Source organism: Lagopus muta, chromosome 15, assembly GCF_023343835.1.
Source record: "Lagopus muta isolate bLagMut1 chromosome 15, bLagMut1 primary, whole genome shotgun sequence".
Classification (NCBI taxonomy): Eukaryota; Metazoa; Chordata; class Aves; order Galliformes; family Phasianidae; genus Lagopus; species Lagopus muta.
Genome location: NC_064447.1, coordinates 3,864,250 through 3,891,427, shown reverse-complemented (window position 1 = coordinate 3,891,427; position 27,178 = coordinate 3,864,250). Strand labels below are relative to the sequence as shown.

General features: G+C 39.0%; 1 protein-coding gene across 20 annotated transcripts in view; it reads right to left on the bottom strand.

Annotated features, from left to right (window-relative positions):
• RBFOX1 (RNA binding fox-1 homolog 1) overlaps window positions 1-27,178 on the bottom strand; it is a 745,900-nt gene that overhangs the window by 588,875 nt on the left and 129,847 nt on the right. The window lies entirely within an intron of this gene.

Below are 27,178 nucleotides of genomic sequence, written 5' to 3'. Positions count from 1 at the left end.
GGTCAGATCACTGGGCTAATGGCCAAAGCAAACCTCAGAGCTCACATTGGCTCACTGTGGCCTTTACCACATCATTCATCTCCTCAATTTTCCCACTAGTACAATTAGAATCATAATAGTTGTGGTGCCTCTCTCTTGCTGCTCTGGAGGGCTGTGAGGATTATGAGCCCGCAGTATCTGAGAAGAGCAAACATCAAACAATAGGCCAGAATTCCAGAGTGTTAAAATGCCGAAGTACTGAAAATTCCAACGGAAGCCACCTTAAGTGTCTGAACACGGACATCTTAAAACACGTGGCTTATGAAAACACAATTCCCTAGCATTAGCAATCAACAAATACGATGGGTTGTCTTACTGTTCTTTGTTTACACATCTCATTTTTCTCTCTGCCCATTTGTAGCATTAAGCTCAGAACTGCATTAAAAACAGCACCAGGAGCAATTGCTTCTGCTGCCAGGGCAAGGTCACCTGGAACCAGCGCTGACAGGAACCCCCCATTAACTCCAGCCCCTTGGTTCCTGCCTTTGCAGCACATATGGTCAGTTCATCAGAAGACCAGCACTTCTGGCAGATGTTACACGTTCTCAGTGCTGTTCTTCAGAGACCGCAAGTCTTTATTCAAGTAATGAAAAAGAGTTTAAACTAATTAATTATCTCATTAGCAATAAATACTGGGGGGGAGCACTAGCAGAGAACATAGTGCTGCAGAGCAAGCTGCATCTTTGCACAAAGTTGTGAAGATGAGCAGATGATCAAGCAAATACTTCATATTTCTGCGTCTAAGTTTAAAAAAAGAAGTCAATTCCCATTTTAATCTATAGAATTAATTTGATAAAATCTGTGGATGTTTACACACGTTCATTTTTACTGCTTCTTCTAAATAGTGGATGATTTTGGTCACCAGTTTCTCCCCCTTCGTACATGCACAGGAGATAGAATTCTTTAAATGCTCTAAGTGCCAAATGGTTGCACTCATTATCCTCGAACCGTTACTACTGTGACTTCCTCTGCAAAACCTTCTCTGAGATGTCAGCCTGCTGTCTGACAGCACGAGCACTTCGGAGCTTTGTGTGGAGCAAAACTGGAGCAACCACATCTACGGAGTGAGAGCAAGACCGAGAGAAATTCACCGTGTTGAGCTCTGGGGGAAAGCAAAACTTCTGTCAGAAATTTCCAAAGGGAAGAAGAACAGGTTCTCTCTTTGGTTTGGGCTCTAGAGATCCCTGCCATGACTTTCTGACATGCATGCAAACAAGCATGAGGAAGACATCTCTTTAATCTTTGCTCCTTCCATCGCACTTGCGGGGACGGCAGTGAGCACTGAGATTTCTGTAACCTCAGCTGTGTATCTTTTATACTTAAGATTTTCAAACACTTGTTTGAACAATTGAGTAGTACAAAATGAATGTCACCACATTATTACTCACCCCACATCAAAAAACTTTAAATACATGTTTATTACCTAAGTTCTTACATAGAATCATACAATCACTCAGGTTGGATGTCCTTTCCTCCTTAAAGGACCACAATGCCTGACTTCTCTACTTTATGGAAAAATTAATTCAGAAAAATAAACGTACGTGACTAATTGCCAAGGAGGTGTCTCCTGATGAATGTTGTGTATTGTTTCACTGTTTTAACTGATCCACTGTGAAAAGGATTCTCTGTGAAAAGCTTCAGCGTGCAATTTGTTTATTCCTTACATTTTGAGCTAAGTTTGTGTGATACAGCAACAATTCAAAGCAATGTAAACTTCAAAGAAAAATGAAGATTGGTGAAATCCTGAAGTAACACCTCAAGAACAAGGTAACCCTGCACCTGTACAGCTTGCAAGTGCTGTTATACAGGACAGTGAAATGTGGCTTAGTCTGTAATGCATTTATACATCAAACACATGGGGGCTCTCCACACCCGACAGATTACTGCTGAAATGATTTCTTTCCACGTGCTATCTAATGATCCACTTACTCTGCAGAAGGTGAGCCTAATGAAGCATATTCAGATGGTGAAGCACTGTGCAATTGGTGACAAACGTGCTGCACTTCTGTTCTTAAACGTTTACAGTGTGCGAGTCCAAAAGGGAGATAACTGACAAGGAAGACAACATCTATCACATCACAACCCAAACAATCCAAGTGTAGGAAACCTAAAGGAAACCTAAATCTGAGAACTCATAATGTTAGGCTCATGCTGAACACAATCCTTTGGGGACAATATACAAGGATTTTTAAAACTGATAAGGATTTTTAAGATGGAAGTATCTAAAAATACAAACAGAAATCACAAGGCTCTTCTCTACTATGCAGAATTAAAAACAATCTGTAGAGGTCTGATCCCACAAACATTTATATAGCTGTTCACTTTACAATGACCCTAGTTGTAGTAGTACACAAAAATTAGTGGTTATATAGGGCCATACCTACAGATGTTCAGAAGAATCAGCGAGATAAAGTATTAGGTGAGTTCAAATTGTTTCTCTATATACTCAAATCATAATATCGTTTTCTGCAGTCCCATGACTGTCTAAGAATCTGTAAACGTGATCTGAAAGTCTACAGTTTGTTTTATTAATTGGTTATATCTTGTTCCACTGAAATTGATGTTACTATGTTGAATATTCTAGTATTGTTTTGGCTGTAAGTTAACAGCTCACAAATGAGGTGATTCATTGGTGCACACACTTTCAAGTGGCCACTTTCACTGTGATTTTAATTGCAAAACTTAGCAAAGTATCAAGTGAAAAAATTCATTTGCCATCCTTATATAAAATAAATCATATCTATGCCTAGAATTAAGTGTAAGAAATTGAGCACCATCAGTAAATTCAGTCAGTGGAACATTCTTTGTATGCAATTACTATGCAACTAAAACAGTGATGATCTAACGGATGTGGTACTTCAAACCTCCCTGCAGAAAGTTTCTTGCATAAACGCTACGAAAGTTATCACAGAAGCAAGAATTCATCCCTCCACCCCTCAGCCCCACAAAATGTTATCCACAGGATAACAATCACTGCACAGCCACTGGTACTTATAGCAAGTTATGTGCAAAAAATAATTACTTCTCTAAGTCCTAAAGTGAAGAACAATTTCTGCAGAAGCAACAGATGAAGAATGAAATAGGTCTCTCATTTTTTTAAGGTGTAAAAGTAGTATAAAAGTACAAAAAGCCCAGATCGCAGCAGCATGCATTCTTTAGGCTACCACTATTTTTTGTTCATATTGTTATAATGTTTAATGCAAAAAGTATGATAATGCATCTACAAACACCAAGAAGGAAGAGGTCTTGGAGAAGTCTTGAGGCAAAATAATTCCTTATGTGCTTATACATATTCACAACTTTGTTGAAATGCTAAACTATTAAAAAAAAAATTACATTACTAAAGCAAACAATATCTCAGCATGAACAAAGATTACTAGTGAAGTCTACAGCTTGGACTTGTCATAGTTCAGTATATATTCCCTTCGAAGACAATCTGAATTTCCTTTGCTGTTCACAAACAAATTACAATTCCTTGTTTGTAACATTCAGCAAATTCAGCATCTTCCTGTATTGCAAAATCAAAATGTCCTCCAATTTTTTGTTTTACATACTTATTTTAATTTATGAAGTGCCACCACAAGTTGTTTTCTCAACTGGAAAACACTAACAAAGGTTAATTTGTCTAAAGAGCCATGGGATACGTAGATGCAATTGTGCTCTTCGTGAGAATGCAAAAGAAAGTGTAAAAACACAATGGAAAGCATCTAAAAATCCTGGAGGTGCAACAGCTCACCACTACAGATAATTCTGTGCACGATACACTCCCAAAATGATAACCTACATCCCACCCTATGGAACAGAATCTCTGAGTGCCAATCACACCAACAAACACTGACACTTTCCTGTTCCACATCTGGGAGATGACCGGGGCCTATGCCTGCTTTGCTGTGAAGCACATAATTCAGGGGAATCTGAACTGGGACCTGTGGTGTGACATGCCTGTCCTTACAGCTATGGGCTGAGATAGGAAACAAATCAATGGTAGGTAAGTTAGAGTTTTCTAGGAAATTTCTGGCTCAGAAAGTGAGCTAAAACATCTGTTCTGTGCAAATCCGTGATGCAGTTCTGCTAAGAAACTGTGTAAACGTGTATCTTATTCTTAGTGGATAACAATTAAGCAGTTGTTTTTATCTGTAATCAACTTAGATTTACAGCTGATCTCCAGATTGTCGTACGTCCCCGTGGTATTTTTGTCACTAACATTATATGTGTGCATATATCTACTTCTTACTAAGTACACGTGAAGAGTTAAATATCTTCATAAACACAGGATGTGGAGGACTGCTGGGGGGCTGCCAGTCGTGTGGCACAGCCACACAAACACCACCTCATCTCATACTCCATCAGGTTGGAGGTGGGACCTCCTCCAGCTCAGAAGCCAAGGTCCTCTAAAGTCACGATAGCACAGAGACTGTCACAGCTTGTGGATGCAAGCAACTGCTTGCTTTTGCTCATCTGTGGCACAACACAGTTGACTAATTAATTTTTTAAAGTATTCAAGATGTGACACTTTACATACGGGATTGAATACAGATTAGCATTACAATCATCACAAAGCTTTTGTAGCCTCAAATTTGTCTTCTTCCAGAAAAGTTTCCTTTAATGTGCAAATGAATGATGCCACTTCATATCTTGAAATAAACAGGCTCATTATGGTTATGACTTGTCATATATGCAGGCATTCAGAATTCTATTAACAGTATATTAACAGTAAGCTGGCAGATAAAGACAGGCTAAACAAAAGATACTAAACTAACAGCCAGCTATCACATTTAGATGCCTTCATATCACGCGGTCCCAAAGCCGGCATTATGGAAACATTCCTCCCACCAACGTCTGTACACTGACAATGCATTCACATGTTGCAATGGCTTCCTTAGTTTAAAGATGGAACGGGTGTGCAAGACCACGTGAAAAGAGAGCAAAGGGAACTTGAAATGATCTCAGAAACTGAGAACCTGCCAGAGCTGGGATGCAGATTCAGGAGATGCTGCCCAGACGATGACAACAGGGACAAGGGGAAGTTTGGCAGCTGAAGTATCCAAATCCCTGGAAAGAATTCTCAGGTAAAAAGCAGCATACAAATTAATTGTCCTTGGTGGTGGTTTTTACTTTCTACTTCGCCTTCTTGATAATTTTTGAGAGCAAATATATCAAGAAGTCTGGAGTCATTTTATACAAGACAGGCCACAGTTCATGCAGGGCAAAAGGACCAACGTATGCCATGGCAAAATGGGTTGCTCATAGGAGCTGCTGGGAAAGAAGCAGATTTCTAGTAGGAGGCAGTGGCAAGGCAGTCAGCTCACATAGATTTGCCTGTAGTGAGAGACAAAACAACACCTAATGGTTCTTAATTGGATTTAAGGGGATCAAGGTAAACTTCATCTTCCATTAGGATGGAGTCTACATAGGACATTTTAAAGCAACATCTATATACAGTACTTCCAAGGATAATTAGGGTAAGATGAGCTAAAAACAAGTTTCACACATTTTTCTGACAAACTGTTGTGGACTTCTGTTGTTAATTTTAGCTGTTTCAATTGGATTTGGTATGGCTGGAAATGTAAGGGAAAGTCTGCAGCAATCAGGATGTGACACTCATTAACACTTCTACAAAATACCCACTGGATTTGCATAAAGTCTGCAAAGATTCATTGGTGAATCTCTAATTTCCCTTGGTTTTACTCCAGATTCAGCTCCGTTTGCCCTCCCTTTCTCCTCCCTCTCTCCTCAAGTGATAATCACTGTAAACACTTAATGACAAAGCATAATTAAATGTACTGAATAACTAAAATATACATAAAATTACCCCCAAAACTTACATAATTACTTTTTTTTTTTTTTTTTTGCACATTGAAAAAGTTTTCAGAGAAATCATTCTAAAAGGGAGTTAAATTTTATCCAAATACAGCAACGCTTAAGTCACCTAATGAGCTTTTGAGCCAAATTTATTTTTTTTAAATGATGTGTGTAAGTAACAGCCATGGCCAAACTTACATACAGCAAGATCTTAATGTGCAAAATAACACAAAAAGCTTCTTGAAAAGCCTAGGCCCCCAAGATGGTGAAATCTTTCTGGTTCTGACAGACACAAAACTCTGAAGTAAATCATGTCCCCATTAAGGGAGATTTTTCTTGCTACTGCCAATGTCAATATTTACTTTTTTGCTGAACCATATAGTACGATAAAGTTTGGTGACTGCACTGACTCCATCCAGCCCCTCTGTATGTACATGGCAACAAATCAAGGCAACATACGTATGCCATTACTGCACACAGTGAGATAACTAATAGCTCACAGAGCAAAAAATGTTTTTCTTTTTTGCAATATAAGATAAAAGCCTCTCAATTTTTTAAATTACCGCTGAAGCTCAGCATTGTGCTGCTGATAACCTTGTTGTTTGTTTAGTTTTTATTTTCAAATAGCATTCTTCTACAAGAATGACAGATATGAGCTCAACATTAATGGGATACATTTCGTTTTAAGTAAATTTACTATGAGACCCAGAATACAATCCTGAAGCAAAACCTCAATTCCTTTCCTTTGATAAATTCCTATAAATACATATGAATGATTAAATTCCTAGCATGCTATACTCAAACACAGGCATTAGGATCATGTCTCTGTTCTAAACACTAACTTCTGCAGCAAATGCTGTTCCAGTGATTTCAGACTTCTTTCAACCAGGTGAAAAGTCAGCACCATTATTTCATTCTAGCATCGCCCTTTTCCCCTCCTGATTTTACAGATGTTCCCACCAAAGTCTGTGTTGTTCTGAGGTTCACAATTTCATGATGACCTTTCCTCACTTCAATTCTTTCCAACAAAGCTCCCAATCCCAGTATTTAAATGATAAAAATGTCACTACAGTATTTTAGATTAAGTCCTCATTTTACCCAGAAAACAAAATGGCTCACAAGTTTGGAACAGCAGAGAAGGAAAGCAGTGAAAATTCAGAAGTCAGGGAAATGCATCCCACCTTGACTTCAGCTAAATAATGCTGAGATGTGGATATAAAATGTTGAATGAAAATTATAGTAATAAAACCGCAAGCCAACTTTATTTCGTGTTGCAATAAACTATTGCTCAAAGGTTAAGTGCATCATATCTCATGCGAGTGAAAAGTTGGAAGGAACTAACAAACAAAGAGCTTTAGGAGGACATCCTTTAATATATATCTATATATATGTGCATGATATTTATATATAAAAAAAAATCACAGAAAGGTTCCCAAACATAAATTTGCTGGGGCTTTTAAAAGAGGTACACTGCACCGTTACTCCATCACTTCTGATTCACTTTCTGCTGCTGCCCTGGGATGTTGGTGTCTGACTGTAGGATAATCTGCTCTTTTCCCTACCTGCCCCAACAGGCTGGATCTCCAGCATGCATGCATGAACGACACCCCTGAAAAGAAGTGATACAGGACTACTTCTTCACAATTGGGTTGAAGATCCTGGTTTCTGTTACTGATAACAATTTCCACGTCAGACCACGAATAAAAAAATAGCAGCATTCACTTCTTCTTGCCACAAACTCAAACGTTAAGATGCGGATCTACTGTCCACTATTTGCTGAGTCTAACAGATACAGAACATACAGCAGTTTGTAGAAACTTGATTTTCACCGTAATTAAAAAACTCATTCCCTGCAATACTTTTCTCTGGTTTTCCATAAAAGACATATTTTTACCTGAGCCAGTACCAGCTGTTAGCCAAAGAGAATCACAGAATCACAGAATGGCCAGGGTTGGAAGGGACCTCAAGGATCATGAACCTCCAACCCCCTGCCACATGCAGGGCCACCAACCTCCACATTCAATACCAGCCCAGGCTGCCCAGGGCCCCATCCAACCTGGCCTTGAACACCTCCAGGGATGGACGGGGCATCACAGCCTCTCTGGGCAGCTGCACCGCTCTCTCTGTCAAGAACTTCCCCCTGACATCCAACCTCAATCTTCCCTCCCTCAACTTCAAACCATTTCCCCTTCTCCTGAGAGAAAAGATGGTACCATAGCGCTTCAATAAAAAGGATTGATTTGGATAGAAAAAAAACTGTGGCAGACATAGATAACTCCTAACATTTTAAGGCGTGAATATCTTAATGGATAAGCAATGACTTCAGACAGCCTTCAGTGCCCTTAGGCCCTAACACAGCACATGCAAAATGAGAAAAACAGAGCGCTAAGGAAGAAAAGTGGGATGAAAACTGGTGTTGGAAAAACTAAGCAACGAAGAACACATTTCTCAGAAGCCTACTGCTAGTCTTGAGTTAATGTTGCATCAGGAACAAACTGGGGAGAGAGAGGAAAATGGTTACCATTCTGTGTAACATAATACACAGCACAAATTACTTCTCTCTCTCCTGAACATCTGTTGCACTGAATAAATGTTACACATATATTTCTATACAAACATATTTAACATCCTTAATAGAGAAGCAAGCACAGCACATGTTGATTATGATTATTTGGAAAATAAAAAAGTGACAGAAACTTATTTGAATTGCAATGCCAAAAACAACTGCCAATAATATATTTTACCGAATTTCTTTTGATGTGCTATTTAGAAACAGGTTGGAAGGCTGACTACCAATGCTTTGAGAACAAGGTTACATCATCTTTTAATAAGATGGGAAGAGTAAGGCTTAATTTACAAAAAAATAAGACAATTTCCTGTATGCTTGCGAGTCATCACACATCATTAAGTCTTTTTTTGGTACTGTGCTAAGAACTGTGGCTTTGAATGATTGCCCTAATTAAACCTGTGGTCAGAGTGGAATGTTTTTGAGAGCAGCACACCCCACTTACAGATTCATTTACTTTTTCTAATGTACGTATCCAGAGAAGAGAGTTGACCACCACATCATCCGTGTCCTGGTAGTTTTGTTCTTGCAGCTCTAACGCACACATTTCTTCATGACACAAATGTCTTCACTGCACAAGTGCACCAACTACGTGGATTACTAAACATATCCACACTGACATTTTTTTAGATGGTCATTCCATGTGCATCCTTAGAAGGCTTATCAATATTCCAGAGAAAATAATCCTCTGTATCTGTGTTTGTTTACATTTGCCAAAACTACACATCAACCCAAGCAAATAAACTGTTCCAACTTTGTTGTCTAGCCCATCAAGTTATGCAGCATTTACAGAAATCACATAAATAATGCTGTTATTGTGAAAGCACAGAGCAACATGGATATAATTACAACTCATCATTACCTTGAAATTTGGCATAAAACTGAAACTAAATTAAATTTTATCTATTGCCAAAAGCCAAATGCCAATTTGGTTAAATGCCAGAAGTTAACTGCCAAAAGTAAGGAAAAGAAGAATGCCATAAATTCCTAAATTAGATCATCTTTCCTATTCCTTATTCTATTTCCTTCTGCATATGTATCTGCAGAACAGAAAGAGGGAAAAAAGATATCTGGACAGTTATGACTGAACCACCTGGAACATGGAGTGGCAGGCGTGTATATGAACAGAAACTAAAGCTTCTCCAGATTTAGAATCTGAAAGCTGTAGAATAATTAATTCTTCCATTGAATTCATATAGCATATACTGGTCCAGACCAATACTGTTAGACAAAAATGGGTAATTTGTACCATATCCAAGCAGGTACTGTATCATCTGCATGGGCACAACCCAATAGCATCTGAACTACTACCCCTCCACCTGTGAGCAAAAGCAGCAACAGAGAGAAGAATTTTGGAATTCCATGAAAACATCCATTGAAATAAGAGGAAAAGTTATGACAGCCTTTCAGTTGGGAACTTGGCAACAAGAAGTGGGGTACCAAATACAAGAAATCAAGTCTCGCAAAATGGAACAGGAAACTGCTTTGCTGAAGTCTTCTTCAATTACCTGGTCATTATAAAATACCCTCATTCACCATCCATGGCATCTCCACGCACAGCTCTTACAGAACCAATTTACCAGGTAGCAATACCAGAGCACTGGCAATGAAGTTTTCCTAGGAAAACCATTTTTCCTTGTGCCAATTGTAGCATTTAAATCTTAAAATAATAAAATGCTTATTTAATGCCTCTGGAATTGACTCAAATGAGCAAAAACGATGTGCCTTCAATCCAGAATCACTGTCAGGCCAAGAAAAGGAATTAAATTGTAAATCACATTGTAAATTGCCACTAAACTGTCCGAGAAACCTGCATGATATCCCTATTAAAGTAGTCATGTTCACAATGAAAAGGCTGGAAAAGAATGGCTTAGAGATTGGAACGAGTAGGCCAGGGAACAGAGATCTGAACAGACTGAAGGAAATAAAAATGAAGTGACAAGAACCAAACACAGGTTCACTTTGAATCACAAACAGAATAAAAGTACAAAAAGGCACAGCTACAGTGGTCAGACTCCCTAGCAAACACTGCTCCATGCAATCCACTGGATTGAAAAAAGAGTAACTATCATGGCTCAGGTTTCACTGAGAGTAAAGATAGAAATGCCAACAAAGTGATTATTGTGCCAGTCTCTGCATCTCATCAGAACTGTTCGCACTACAGAATAATGAAAAGTAGAGATCAGAGCCAAGGTCACTGATTTCAATAAAAGAATCCCATTAAACGAATGACAGAAGTAGAAATACTATCACAACAAGATGATTTTGGAGAAGAAGCTGATTAAATTGTGAATATTAAAAGATGCAAAGTATATAACCTTAGATTTTACTCAGTACTTGAGAATCTTGTATTGCACTTACCATGACATCCTTTGGACTGTGAAAGCAAATTCCAAAGCACCTCACTAAACTCATCACAGCTCTTCAGTGGAAAACAAACAAATCACAGAATGGCCAGGGTTGGAAGAGACCTCAAGGATCACGAAGCTCCAACCCCCTGCCACATGCAGGGCCACCAACCTCCACATTCATTACCAGCCCAGGCTGCCCAGGGCCCCATCCAACCTGGCCTTGAACACCTCCAGGGATGGACGGGGCATCACAGCCTCTCCGGGCAGCTGTTCCAGCACCTCACCACTCTCTCTGTGAAGGACTTCCCCCTGACATCCAACCTCAATCTTCCCTCCCTCAACTACAAACCATTTCCCCTTGTCCTACTGTTATCTACCCTTTCCAAGAGTTGACTCCCCTCCTGTTTGTAGGCTCCCTTTAGGTACTGCAGGCTGCAATGAGGTCACCCCGCAGCCTTCTTTTCTCTAGGCTGAACAAGCCCAGCTCCCTCAGCCTGTCTTTGTAGTGGAGGTGCTGCAGCCCCTGATCATCTTTGTGGCTCCTCTGGACCCTCTCCAACAGCTCCCTGCCTTTCTTGTTCTGGAGGCTCCAGACCTGGACACAGTACTGCAGATGGAGCCTCACAAGAGCAGAGCAGAGAGGGACAATCGCCTCCCTGTCCCTGCTGGCCACCCATCTGCTGATAGAGCCCAGGATACCATTTGCTTTCCAAACTGCAAGGGCACACTGCTGGCTCATATTCAGCTTCTCATCCATCAAGACCCCAAGGTCCTTCTCTGCAGGGCTGCTCTCAAGGACCATTCCTTCCAGTCTGTATGGATGCCTGGGATTCCTCTGGCCCAAGTGCCAAACCTCGCACTTTGCTGTGTTGAGCCTCAATAGGTTCACCTGGGCACACCTTTCCAGCTTGTTGAGGTCCCTCAGAATGGCATCCCTTCCTTCCACCTTGTCAACCGCACCACTCAGCCTGGTAAATAAAACCATTTTGGGGATTGTGTTAGCCAAGATGGAGTAAACTGGTTTTTTTGTTTGTTTGTTTGTTTTTTAAACAGCTTACAGAAAATGAGGCTGCCTTACAGAAAGGGGGTGGGGATGGGCACTGCAGTCATCACTCATCTGCTAAGTTGAGGACAAAATACTCTCACTGCCTGTACCGGTGAATATTGGAGTCTATTAAAAAAAAAAGCAGCTGAAGAATGTGGACACCCTAAGTACAGCAAAAATTGAGTGTGTGTATCAAAATCTGAAAGCTGTTCCATACAGATACACTCCTAAGCTTCAGCTTTTAATAATTCTTAATTCCCTTACTTGAGGTCTTTTGGTTAAATGAAACTAAATTTACAACTGTTGATGACACTACTTTCTTAGACCCTTATAACCAAATTATCCACTAGAGAGCATAGCAACATTTTCAAACAAGTCCTGCTTACATGTACAAGTGCTAAACAACACTTCTGTGGCAGGCAGAGCCGCCCTTCCATACAGGAAATACGCTGAGCAATCTGTCATGCAAAGCAGATAAAAAAATACAGCGCTTTATGGGAAAAAGGTCATCAGACCATAAAGTTCTAATGAACAAATATCAACAGCTCACAGCCCGATACGTAGTTCCCAAAGATCCCTGATGAGAAAACTTATTTTGTGTTATGTATCTTATGCTCTCTCTCTCTCTCCCTATGTGTATATATATATATATATATGTATATATGTATGTGTGTGTATGACAAAGAAAAAAAACGCATCCTCCATTCCCGAAGGAGAACCAGCAAAGAAGCACTGCTTATCAGTATACTGGGCAAGAACTGTTTCTCTGCCTGTTCTGCAATATATTTTGGTGATGTCATGACATTTTTATTTCTCATTAAAAAATGTGTTTTATCATTTATCATTTCATGTTGTAATGGGTATTCTGGTAAATTCATCTTTCACTCTATAATATAAATAAAATCAATCTCCTGCTTTATTTTTCATTTGCTCAGAACAAAGGGAGTATAATAAACATAAAATACTCAGAATTTCTCCAGTAAAGTACTTGATTAAAACTGCTACATTCCCACAGTCCTTCATTAATACACCAACAAAAGTACCTGTGGTATTCACAGATCTGAATACTGCCTCTCAATGCTTCAAGTAAACAGATTAACTCTATTTTAGATCTTGTTAAATGTGTTTCTTTTTTTCTCAGAAACTATTGAAGTTAATTGCAGCAGTAAGACAACTAGCAATATAGTTCATCTTGCACTATCAGTGAAGAACAGAAGATGGCTTATCTAGTCAAAACCTGCTGTGCTCAGTTGAGAAGTGGCCAGTGTCAGGTGCTAAACAAAAGCAACACAGGAATTTTAAGTCTGACATAAGCCACATGTAAGAGAAGCCCTGACCTCACCATTATCACCATTACTGTTTTATAAAATGGAGAAGAGACGCTTTACAGACACTTGCCATTTTTCTTAGCATCGTGATGAAAATAAATGGAACTGCAAAGCTGATAGCTGGTACAGAAAAAAAAAGAGCAAGTGCTAGGAAAACATTTACCGTCCAGAAGTGCATGTAAGCAGCACCGTCAGCTGTGAAGAAGGCAAATCACTTCACAATCACAACTGCAAACAAAGAGGAATGAACAGCAGGGTGGAGAAAATCCAAGTTCAGCGCAAAGGAAGAAATCCATATTGGGTAAAGCTTGTATCACATGTATAAAAGCTAATATGGATTTCCACATCTGCAATTAACAGGGAATTAAATGTCATATAAGAGAGATTATGAAACGATAAACACAATATTAGCACTTAAAGCCATTTCTTTGAGATTTATTTTCAGTACATGCTATAACTACAGATTTTAAGGCTTTTTTGGTGGCAATATTCAGGTAACATCAGAATCATGCTCAAGTAACTTGCTGAGCCAAACCTTACAGTGGGAATTTGTATGTAGGTAGCATGTTCTTTTCAAAGGGATGTGATTCTGTTAGATGTGATCACCCTGTGCTAATTTATTCATAAACCTACATATTCTCCAATATAGCTCTCATTTTCTGAAGTCTTCTAAATTTTAAATCACCAATGAATTTTTCATTTTATGTATCTATGTTTATACAGTTGGAAAAAAATAAAAACAACAGAAGGAGAAGCAGGAAAGAAGGAGGGTTTTAACAGCATAATCTACCCTTATGAATAACTTATGATACAAGGAGGTTAACCAATTTACCAAATCCTCTTCTGCACTAAGAAGTACCTTTTAATATTGATAGACTTGGACATCCTCCTCCTGCCTTTGAGGACGTGCCAATGGAACCACAGAGTGAGGAGTGATGGGGGGGGTGTCTGAAATGGCTTACTTAATAACCCCTTTCAGTATGGGTCTCGAAACAAAAATCAAGAACCAGGCCCTACTTTGAGAACAGGTTTGCAATGCAGGCAGAAACTGTGAGGAAAAAAAAATTGAGCAGTCTTCTGATTTCTGCTCACTAGACACAGCAGTTATTTGCAGCATGAAATGGCCAGGTCTCTAGAGCAAAGCTTCTTTGAAATGGGGAAAGAATTTCCCAGCTGGAGATAAAGTGCTGACCCCCAGTGACTACAGCTGCAGCTCATTCACCTGCTTGGTTTTCTTAAGCATTTGGGGTCTGTAAGAGGAGGTGAGCAAACTTTAGCTTCCTGCTAGGAAAATACTAGGTTCTATACCCACGTGTTGTTTGTTTGAGTTTGTCCAGGGAACAAAATCCTCTGTAGGTGCAAAGGATCACATGAAATATATTCTTTAAATAAAGTATCTAGGGCCAAAAAGAATGCTACAGATTGTTTCCATCTAAGTTGAAAGGAAATTGTTCTTGTGGGAAGAAATGGGAAGCTGGTGAGCCTATGACCTTAGGGTACAGTACATTACACGCTTCTAAGTAATTATATATATATATTCAGAACAATAAATAAAAGCACATAAGAATTTGCAGCAGAATGACTCCTTCATTAATTGAGTACAAAGGTACATTGAGGTGCCATGAGGACGTTATATTTTGAGTCCATCTGCGTGCACTCAAACACCACAACTCGTAAAAATTAGTCACTTAAACCTCATCTTCTTATGTCCTGCAAGGTGACGTTGGTACAGGTAAAATTAGTTGAAGAGCTGGTCATATGTGTTTAGATCTGCCCAAATTGAATTAGCTGGCACTCAGAAACACAGGCCTGTCTCACTGTACAGAGCTTAACATTGCTGGGATTCAGTGCTGCCACAGAGCACAACGCTCAGCTCTGGTGATAGAGAAACACTTTCAAATAGTGTTATATAGTATATATATACTATATATTTGACTATATATATATAGTCAAATAGTTTAAAAAAAAAAAAACACTACAATATTATTTAATAACGACGTACATACTGAAGATCAGTAGCAGAGTGCAATCCCATTTCTGAGGCAAAATCCAAACAGTTAACAAATTACAGTTTTACATGAGGTCTGTGGATCCATGCCACATGGCTGCTCTGCTAGGGAGAGAGCACTGCTTGTCAAACACAATAAAGCAAATCAGCGTACCATCAATGAGATGCAAAATGACTCCAGATCTGAAATTCTGTGCTGCAAATCTCAAGTCCTATAATTTATCAAACAAAAAGCTTAAAGTCTTGGAAAAACAAAGAAGTTATCTTAGCATAATCCTTTTTTTTTTTTTTTTTGTCTAGTGAGAAAGATCAGCTCATCAATTAATTCACAAAAATTCTGTGAAGAGTGAATTTAAATGATCCCCTTTACAAGCTCCAGATTATCACTTTTGGTTTCCTGGGAAAAAAAAAGAAAGTCTTATTTCTCTGAAGAACATAGAGATATTTTTGATCTTCAGCTTTCCATAAATACCATTTGTGTTTAAACTGGAAAAATGTGTATGATATCATTTAGCAACACCAGAAATGGTCGCTATTACACTGCCAAAGCAAAAATAAACTCTAAATGTGTAACATACAGCACCATGGCTCCTTTCTTATTTTTCCAATCAACAATCCTCAGATATATTTCACATAAAGCTTGACATAAAATTTATCTAGCCTATATCGACCAATACCTCACAGTTAAAGTGTTAATAATGAAGAATACGGGAAGAACAGAACTGTCTGTTCATCAGCATAATACCCACAATCTCCAAGGCAAGTAACAAACAAAAAAAATGCAATATAATAACCCAGCCAGTCCATACAAACAGCCAAACAGCCCAAGACACCCAGTCTATCTGTTGTAATAGCAAGACAGCAGTTTGCCAAACAGAACTGATAATGACACACTATAAAATCGTTGCTTTATTACTGTTGTTAAAATTACTGCCTAACGGGATGCAGTGTTTCAAGAAACAGTATAAAAATCTAACCTTGACATAAATTGGAACCCTCCTTCAAAGCTGTAAAAACAGACTGGGAAAGAAAGATGGGGGTGGGAAAGAAAAAAAAAAAAAAAAAAAAGAAATTGACTTATATCTTCAGGGAAAAAATCATCTTATTCCAGTTGAGCTTTGGTACAATAACTCTTCCCCAAGAGCAATGCAAGGAGAAATAATTTCATACATCCAGGTGTAAAACACATGGATTCCATTGATGAAATATATAGCCATGGAGTCCATTAATTTGTACAGGTAACCAGCTGCTAGGCAGGGGTGATGTTGGTGATTTGGGAAATGGGATGTGAACTGAACAGCCCTTTGGAGAGAATCCATTTCTTGGGGTTACTGTGGAAAGTCAATGAAATTGATAATACTGTTTATTGGGCTGGTTTCTGCTGTACAAAAAGTTACTTGAAGTGCGCCCTAGGACAGGAAAATAACCTGATGCTTTGACTTCAAATACTGTTATCAAGGGCCAGAAACAGCACAGGGAGCTTGTGGCATGTTAACACTCAGAACTCTCACTACCCCACGTTTCCTGTTACTGGATGTTGCTCAGGGTGGGCAGCAGGCGGGAGGCACTCAAGGCCAGGCTGGATGGCCGAGGTTGATCACAGCCCCCAGCCTCTAGGAGGGGGGTCAGAACGAGATCCCTTCCAACCCAACCCAACCCATTCATTACACTGCAGTGTCCTTAAAATTTTAAATTCATTTGTACTTCAGATGATCATCAGACAACAACTCTGGAAAGAACAGGTAAGAAGATACTGGATTTTCTCATGAAAATGAAAATGAGTGAAACCACTCATGAACATATTTAAGACCACTGAATCAACTGGAGAAAGGTCTCTAAGTAATTTATATTACCAAAGTAATTGAACGTTGACAGGCAAAACAGAATAATGGTGCATGTCTTTTGCAGTAATGAGCATCTCTGTACCTTGACACTGCTTCAAAGGGTGTGATCTTTATTTAGGAACAACAAGTGAGATACCAGCTCATTAGTTTGAGGAGAGGTTCAAAAGCTGGACCCTGGCCATGAAAATACATCATTTTAAGGGCTTAATTTATTCCCTTTATTTAATGTTATCAGTTTTCAGTGCTTTTCTGCAGTATATCAAGTCTCCACAAACCACAGCATCACTGCGGCCAATCTGTAATAATGTAACTATCTGCAGTTCATCCCATCTTTTGCATGAAGTCATGAAACTCAATTACTAAGCGAGGAAAAAAAAATGAAAAGTCAAGACAATGATGTAGAGCTGGGTAAGCGTGCCAGTGGAACGGCCAGTTATGGCAAAGCTGAAGAGCTTCAGAACTGCAGGGCAGCCCCAGCGATCACCAGTGCCCAAGCAGTGTGGGATCAGTGCTGTGTCCAGGGACTGCATGGGAAGAGGCCCTGGGTTTGAGCTCTTTCCTTTCCCACTTCATCTTAAAGAATGTTGCTAAGGCAATTCAAATACATACAGATTTCCTCCCCACTTCTCAAAGTTGGCACTCTTCTGTAATATGTCAGTATAAACCATCAGTGAACCAAACTAAAAATATGCAATAGAGAAATAAACTGCAAAAAGAAACCTGTATGCCTATTTAATGGCGTGAATAATGAATAAAAAAACCCTGTGTTTAAATTATTTGAAGGTCATAGAAAAAGCCTCAAAAAAAAAAAAAAAAAGATAGTTAAAGAGACATTAAAAGGAAGATTTAAACAGGTGATCTTTTAGTAGTCCAGCAAAAACAGTTTGTCTTTCACTCTTTATTTAAATTAAAATACCATTCAGTGACTGACCTTTTTAACATGGCCTGAGGGAGCAGGGTATGATCTTGTTAGAAAAGAAGTGATATTGAAAGAGCAATACTATTAAAAAGCAGCAGAGGATGAAACCTACAGATCTGAAATTGTTTGCTTGTTGCAAGGAGAGAAACTACTGCTGTTAGGTTGTTTTTTTTTTTAAACTAGGTTCAGAACCGTGTTAAAAAGATTGTTTATAGAGTCCTTAAAGCAAGCAAACAGAACAGAGAAGTCAAATTACAAAGAGTCCCTCGGTTTCAGCATTCTGCATGGATGGGGACACTTCCCTAACTGCCAGTTCCTGAACATCCCCTTAAACGTCGGGCTTCAGCTCAACACTTTGGCTCCTCTGCATTTGTCATAAGAGGTCAAAGATCTCACAGAAAGAAATGTGAAAGGAAATCCTTTGGTATTCTGAAAAGTTCACAGAAAGGTCTCCAAGACTGCAGACCCTGGTTACATCAGCGTTAAGACACCATTATGAGGGAACACAGATAGCATTCTTCCAGAATCCCTGCCTGACAGATCTCTGCTATCAGAACACTGAGGCAACCTCCAAAAATCCTATTTCTCTCAATTTGCATACAGTGCATCTCTAGAGACAGAAAGGCAGAACTGGATATGAGTAATGGCTTTAAAAAAAAGCCAGGTATTAAATGGCATTACTAATTAAACATAAAGCATTAAACGAATAAATTGCACGCAACGAAGCAACTAAAACCAAACAGATCCTGCCTCTTCTGAAATATTCTCCCAGGAGTCAACATCTCATACACAGACAGAGATACTGGTTTGTGTAAATAGATTTATAAAGATGATATGTATGGAGATATCTATCTACACACAACTGCAATGTAGACCACAAAACAGACTGCAAATCACTTGTAATATACATTTCCACATTCATTTCTCCTGTATAATAGGGTGTAACACTTAACATGCATTTCAGTTTCATATTGCCTCCTCGTGTTCCCCTCATCATAACTGCTGTCTGCAATGGCTGCCTTCAGAACTCATTCAAAAGAATGTGCTGTAAGCTGAGATGTCATTGGAAGCTTCGTGGGACACATAAAAGAGATGGAAACATGGTAATATTTTGAAATTTTTTTGCTATTTTAATTTCTAGTTGGAAAGGAATTGAATTATAAGCTAATTTTAAGCCTGTTTCAGTTCTGAGATATGAAATTAAGTCAGCGTTTAGAGTTGGATGAGTAGCTAAAAACAAGCATGCCTAGGAATTTATACACATTGACTCATTCAATTCACTGCTATTTTTTCCCTCCTTTTTAATGAAATTTTTGGGGAAAAAATGCCTCTGGTAATGGGAAACACAAATATAAGCTTTCCCTTTTCAGATCTCAATGTAGATCCCTAGTACAAAGCAATTGGTCTTAAAAAGAAGAAAAGGAAGCAAGAAAAGAGAACAAATGCATACGCTTAGCTATGTTTAAAGCATATCAGATAATTCAAACAGTTCTAGCACTACTTTACTGAAAAGTACGTTTGGTCTGGTATAAAAGTACACTGTTCTGGTATAAAAGCACAGGGACGCCCACCTTCCTAAAACAAAGTCTTGGAGATTTCTTTCCTGCTTTTTTTTAAATTTATTAATGTTGAAAACTTGTTGCTGAAAACCTTCTGTCCTACAGGCCTTTAACATTTCTACATCCAGTAGTAAGACACAAACAACAACAAAAAACACAAAATGAGAAAATCAAGTCATATTTCAGAAGATTCAGGAAACAGCTATTGGATTTTCTTGTCTTTCCCAGAACCAATTTGCCTTTCTTCTATCAATGTATTTTTAGATTATCACAGGATCTTCAAACTATTACTCCTTCATTACTTTCCCCGACGAGTTTTAAAAGTCTCCCAACTTCAGCTAGATGTATCACCAAATCGATCGCGGGATGGGACTCTTCATTTTGAATTCCAAGCATCACACAACACTGTATTGCTTCATATTTTCATTTGTAGGTAAAATACAACTTCTTTCATTTTGAATGAAAAAGGCAATATTGTGCTTTTCTGCTGAAACACAGTACATCCTTTGTCTATGAGAAAACCTACTCTACCCTAACCAACTCTATTTCCTCTGAAGATGCTCTTCAAGTTAGAAATCAAATGTTTGCACAAGTGAACTCCAAAGAAGTGGGCACAGGCGGTCGGAAGGATCAGAACAGAGTACAAGCAAATATAATTTGCGGATATCTAAGGGGACATTATAACAATGACACAAATAAGCATAACAATATGTTAACGAAATAGCTCTGTCAGTAATGATACATTCAGATAGATGGCAAATGTACTTGCGTGAACCCTATCATTACTGCTTCAATCACCGCCATGCTTTAACTTTGGGGAGCTAATTTCATTTGTAAGTTCTGCTTCTGCACATCAATTATCAGCAGCATTTCTAACAGACACCGCATTGCTATGCTTTGGTGACTGATTGTCTCACATTAGCTCTAATAAGAGAAGACTTGCAAACCACTTAAAGTGTCAGAAAACTGCAACAATCACGGGCACAGGCACCAGTTATGCTCCTCCAACTTCTCTGACTTCCTGCTAATTCATTATTCCCTCTTCAGATTGCTCCTTTATCTAACTCACAAATATCAAGCCAACGAGTATCCATATTCCCAGGGAGTTCACTGAGTCATTATTGTGATAATTATCTGATTCAAAGATAGATTAATTCCCCAAGCATAATTAGCAGTTCCAAGATGAGTAACAAATTTTGATTTGAAGAAATGTGACTCCTTTAAACACAGTGCTTCAGTTTAAGGATAGAAGAGACAAAAAGCCCAACAAAACAACAGTGTCTTTCTACAGAAATCTTCCTCTACTTTCATGACTCAGTTCCAGCAGAGAGCAGAGGTTATAGGAAGATGCACCTGCAGATGCTGTAGGATGGTCTGTGCTTCCTTTTGATCACACAGCACCTAAACAAATGACAGCAAGAGATGCAGCAGCTGCCTCCTGGATAAGCAGACAGAACACTGTGGCCCTGACTTTGTTTAAGCCTCCTGCAGTACTGCCACTGCCAGCATTAGATTCGTATAGGAGAAATACTGATTCCAGCAGCCTTATCAACTACATCTGTTCCAAACACTCTCCCTGCAAAGATCAGCACTATATATCAGGCAGAACTGATTCTGTATCTTTATTCAGAGAGCTACAGCTACTTGTTCTCCTTTCCTCTCTCAGAGTTTTAAGCTTAAGACAAAAGCAGCAACTTTACAAAATCTAGGATAGATGAAAAATGCAGACAGAACTTTCTGAAACAGCACTTCATACTGGTTTGTCAGATACTGGCTACAACAGAATGACTTTAAAAGTCTCTACCATTCCAAGTACAAACACTAGTCTGCAATGCATTACATGCTAGACTAGACAGTGAGCAACAATTCTAACTGCAAATTAAAAATATTCTTGGTCCATTTTTTTATATGAAGTATATTCATCATTTAGCTACTATACACCTAAGCTAAGCTAATACATGTGGTTAACACTTTTGCATCCTACAATAGAAGCAGGGCGCACGATAACTGCATAAGGAACACATACCTGTGAAATGCGTGTGCTGGGGGCTGTGAACTGCATCACCAGAAGGGCGTACTACTGAGAAGTTAATGCTGAGATCCAAGCACAACGCAAAGTGACAGTTGTCAGACTCAAAATACCTACCTCTACAAATAGAACAAGTTGCATATCACACCTGGAATATCAGTGAGGCCTACTACTATTACCATCACAAGAATTTTAGCTAAAATGATCAAGAATCAATGGAACAAATTCCAAGACATCAAAAGAAGATATCTTTCGCCCTTCTGCTTTTACTTGCAATTTTCATTAAACACAGCACATTTATGCATTATTTATCTAATTTAAAATTGAGCGAATCACCCAGTCACTGATGTCACAGAATTATGCAGATAACAGTGTACTAATGTGTGTGGATGAGTGTGGATTACCTAGGAGCCAGCTCTAGACCTCCTAATTCCAAAGCAGATAAATTATCAGGTATGACACTTGTTAAAATTCAAAACTGAGTATGTTTACTGCTCTCTCAGTGTGTCAAAAATCAATTATATTGATGTACTCCTACAATCTATGAAATCCAGCAATTAACTTGCAAGCTTACCTTCCAAAAGATTAAAGATGCACTGCTGACTCGAGGCTTTCTGATTCAGGACATGCATCTTGCACCCATTCGTCACTATATTATACTTGTTGGAGGGTAAACACATGGCTTCAAGTTCTCTCAACCTTTCTGTGTATGGTTATGAGGAAGGGAAACGAATGGCATGCAACAACACAGAAGAAATATGAATATTCAGATGAACTCGGGTGGTGAATCAAATACAAGCATCCATAAAATTAGCACCTTCAAAATTACACTTTTTAAAATACAATGTTCAAACCCAATCATTGAATACAGAAAGGAAAGAGATCGCTTTTGTTTTCAGAATTACCTTACTATGATGAGCTGCTATGAGCCCTTCACAATTTCATGACAAATGAAAGAGTTCAGACAGGGAAGGCACAACGGCTCATTCTACAGTGATTTCACAAATGTGTCCTCATGTACTTGTGAACAGAAGGAAATTCAAGTTTCTAAACCATAATCTTAGCTACCCTCAAAAAATAGAAGCCAAGTATACATTTCATACAGTTACCATGATTACTGAAAGCTAATTAGAATTTGCTTGCTGTAGTGTTTTTCATTATATTTGGTCGTATTTCTTTCAGTTTTGGTTAAACTAAACCCTTATAACCTACAACCTAAGCAAAACCCTATCCTAATCCTTTTTGCTTATTACTTCTTCTAACTTCAACAGTATCATTTTTGTTTAGTAGCACTTGTGACAAGAACATACGCCTATTAAATTTAGAAAAACAAAAGATTTTAAAATTTAAACAGCAAAATGGCCTGTTTAGTATATATACACTCTATATTTGTTTACATACCTCTTACATTTCTCTTCCCACAGCTGCTATCTGGATAAGACAGCTAGAATGCTTGATTTTACCCTGCCCACTTGCTGCTTTCTCTTCTATGACCAAACATCCTTGCCTCCCCAGTTTTCTCTTGGGCTACTTTCAGACTGATGGTATGCCCTTGGGTGGAGTTCACAAACTATTTTAAATCTGTACAGATACTAAGCCTAACTTTTCAACAGTACGTGGACATCAGGAACGCGCCAAATCTGTCCCATCCTTCTGGCCAGCATGCCAGCTACCTAAAGTAACCTGTCCTCTGCACTGCATTAAGCATTAAGTAATTATACATATGTACACATGCCTTCACACAATTGAAATTGAACAGTATCCTAGCATAGAACCAAGCACCACAAATATGCATCCAAACCTTCTCAGTTGTCACGTGCTGGCTGTCTCCTTTCACCCAGCAGGTGACAGATGTTTTACCACTAATCATCTTTTTGGCAATTCTTTCTCCTCTGCAATAAAATACTGACAACTCCTTAAAAAGAAGTGCATGAGATCAAATACATAGGAAATAACTTTAAGACTTGAAAAACTGCAAGCTTGAAGCTTTTATATACAAGCTCCCTTTTCATGTCGCCAATTTAAAGTGCATTTCATTTTGGCCTCTGCTTCCCCTGAAACCTAAGACCTGCACAAATAACTTCCCTCGCTACTGGTAATACTACGCTTCCCTTTTCCCCAGTATCAGCACAGGTATCTAGGTCACTATAAGGGGATAAAGTGCTTATAAAAATAGTCATCTTCCCCCTAGGATTTCTCTTTTTCTGTATTTCATCTGGGCTATGACCTTGGATTGACTTTAACTGCTGTTATCCCATCTTCTTCACTCCCACTGCCACTATCAGATATATAATGACCTAAACAACTGCTAATAAATTTTCATTTGTCAAGTGGAGAATTTAACTAATTTCAAAGGCAAAACATGACAAAGAGGGTCAGGAAGGCTACCTGTACTAAAAATCTGGTGCACAGAAGTGGCATAGGTGAACTATGTGTGATCTAAAAGCCCTTCTAGACATTACAAGATGCTGGGGCTGGTGCCCCCTGTACCTCCAGTTATGGGACACGGGTCCCAGCTGGCTTGTTGGTGACTTGGAGAATACGTAAACTCTCAACATCCATACTGGAGAAGACAGCATTTGGAAAATTAGGCTTGATGACAACATACACATCGTAGAACCACAGAATGGCCTGGGTTGAAAAGGACCACAATGATCATCCAGTTTCAACCCCCCTGCTATATGCAGGGTTGCTAACCAACAGACCAGGCTGCCCAGAGCCACATCCAGCCTGGCCTGGAATGCCTCCAGGGATGGGGCATCCACAGCCTCCTTGGGCAACCTGTTCCAGTGCGTCACCATCCTCTGTATGAAAAACTTCCTCCTAACCCTGATGAAAGCACAAAGAGGTAGCACAAATAAAGGGGAACAACCTAAGAGCTTGCTGACACTTATAATAGTTTCCTATAGGAGATTTAGCATGCACATGTCACATGGAACATATATCTTAATAAAGATATGTTCAAATTATGTTTGATGTCTTGTTAATAAAGATATGTTCAAATTTATGTTCAAATACATTTAACACTATGCGTGATTACAGAACGAAATTTGCATAAGAAACTTGCTAAAGAAAAGATTGACTGGAATTTGGATGGAAAACACTAGTGTAGTATTTTTGAATATATATTATTTTTAATAAAAATTTATACAAATCACATAAGCACTTTAAAAATAAAGTACCCCACAGATACAATCAGATGACATTTGTTGGCCTTGTGTGTGAATAAACACAACAGGGACTAAGCAGTGGATATAAAAAGAAGCAATGCCTGTTTGCCTGTTGTGAGGTACCTAGAGGGAGAGTGCCAGAGAAAGAGAGCAACATCTTAACTTCCCCCAAAGAACCGTAATGGAATTCAAGTCATACTTTTTTGGAATATGGGAATGCCCAGCACTTCCAAAACCTTAATGTGCCTTCTATAAAAGGCCACTTCAACATTAAAAGTTGGTTAACCTTCAACAGTTAGCTTAGTGATCCAGCACACTTCAACCTTAGCATCAGTGAGCAAACAGATGATACCACAGCAGAACAAAACCTATCAGAAGAGATGAACTGCAATGAAACAGTACCCTTGATCACTCAGCAAGCAGGTAAGACAGCAGTGAACTCACCAAATGGACTGCAGACAAAAATTTCTCCAGAATCTCAACATAGTGAAGCAACTCGTGGTTTAATGCTAAGACTTTCCTCTCTTATAAACACACAGGAATCTCATTGCTCAACACACATGGCGTGCACCAACCAAATTCAAGAAATGAAATTAAGCACAGAGTTTGCTCAGTGTCTGTATGGTGGTTCTTTGAAACAGAGGTATCTTGAGACGGATTGAAATCTTCATCCCTCGGAAGTTAAGGTTAGATCTCGGGCTCCTGATTCCCCATCCCACATTCTGCTACGCCCCCTGCTACTGACCAGGCCAAAGGCTGGTTTCCTCTGTACAAGCAGGTAAGGTTCTTCCTCCTGCTCATGTGGCAAATGGGGACTTGCAAACTTCAAGGGTTAGTGGTACCAGGAGCTGCAAGCAAGGAGCTGTGCCAAACCATGAGCCAGAAGTACTAGTGGTCTGAAGCTGCAACAACTCATCTGTTCATCACTGAGCACTACCACATCAATCAAAATGAGATGGACAGGAAAACAATTCTGGCAAATATGACCTCGCCTGCTGCAGCTGGAGCTCAGTCACCACAAGCAGCTGTGGCCCTGCTCAGCAGCTGTGGTCCTGGCAGACACAGGGCTGCTGGCCATGGAAACCCAGACAGGCAGACTAATGAGGGCCAGCAGTTTCCGTGAGTGGGGAAAAAATGAAATACAAGTGACACACTCAGCAGCATCTAAAGAGTAATCTGTCGCTGATTCAATATCACCCTGGCAAAACTTCCTGCCATCCAGTCAAGTCTCTTTTATTAAGCCTGCTTGTGAAGAAAAGGAAAACCGTTATGCTGGAAGAGAGCCTTCATTTCCTGAACACACAGGTTAGACACTTTGTCAGGATTGCCATCCTAGTAATTCAGAGGTTAGAAAGGAAAAAAAAGGTAATAAGGGAGCAGTTGGTGCAAAAGCAAACACTTAAAGCACAGCTTAAAAGTACATTAGTAGCACACATATTAAAGTAAGTTGAAGTTTCAGAAAAAAATCATGCTCTTCAGATGATGCTAAGCACTTCCCTGCACTGAGAAATAATTCTGTTATTTGTGACCTGCCACGCCACTGCTGCTTCTATATGAAATTGCATTTCTGACATAAATTTTAGTGACAAACATTTTTATGATTACAGACCAAAAGTCAAAATTTGCATTTAAATAGATGTATTAAAAACCCAGCAGCACAGGTAGAAATACGAAATGCTGTTTTAAGGAACATTTAAATAGGGAACATGAGCATAGGAGAGATTTTCTTCTGAAATGATGCAAACACCAATTCAAAGTCAAGTATTGACCTGTAGTCTCCTGTAGCCCCTGACTCATCTTAGAGCTGCAGAACCTACTTCTCTTTTCATCCTCATATGCTGAGCTGTAGGAACTATTTCTCTTTTCATCTTTTCATTGGAAATAGCCTTATTTATTAGAAATCAAGCATTTCTTGTATCCATAGTCCAAGCCCACGGTTTCATCACCTTGCAGCCCAGATAGTATTATACTGCTCTTCCTCTCAAGCTGCAACTCAAGTTTGTTCACAGAGGTCACCATAGGCTAAGCTTCAGATATTCTATTTCCTCCTCAACAGCACAACCATTTTTGAAAGAGATTTTCAGTGTATAATTTAAAAGTAATAAACACAACAAACCAAGTAATTCTCCCTCTCAAATATCTCCCTCTGAGTTAACTACACTTTATTGTGTCTCCCTTTAACCTGCAATGCATTTCTGATGTTAAAGAAACTCTGTCCAACCTTTCTCCTCCGCCTCTTTTCTCGCTGTCTAACCTTCGTTTGCTGCCTGTTGTTCAGATTCAATTTTTATATCTATGTTCAGATTCAGTTGTTATATTTACATCCAGATTTAATTCCAAATCTTGGCTAAATTCTAAATCTATGCTTAAGACACTTGCACCTCGCCAACACATCATGCTGAGGTCAGGAAAGCAGCTACTCCGTACCAGTATGGGCCGCTGGTGCCTCTTACAGTTCCTCTGGGATCAGCAGCATGTATTCTGCCTATATAAACCATATAAATCATTGCTGTCACAT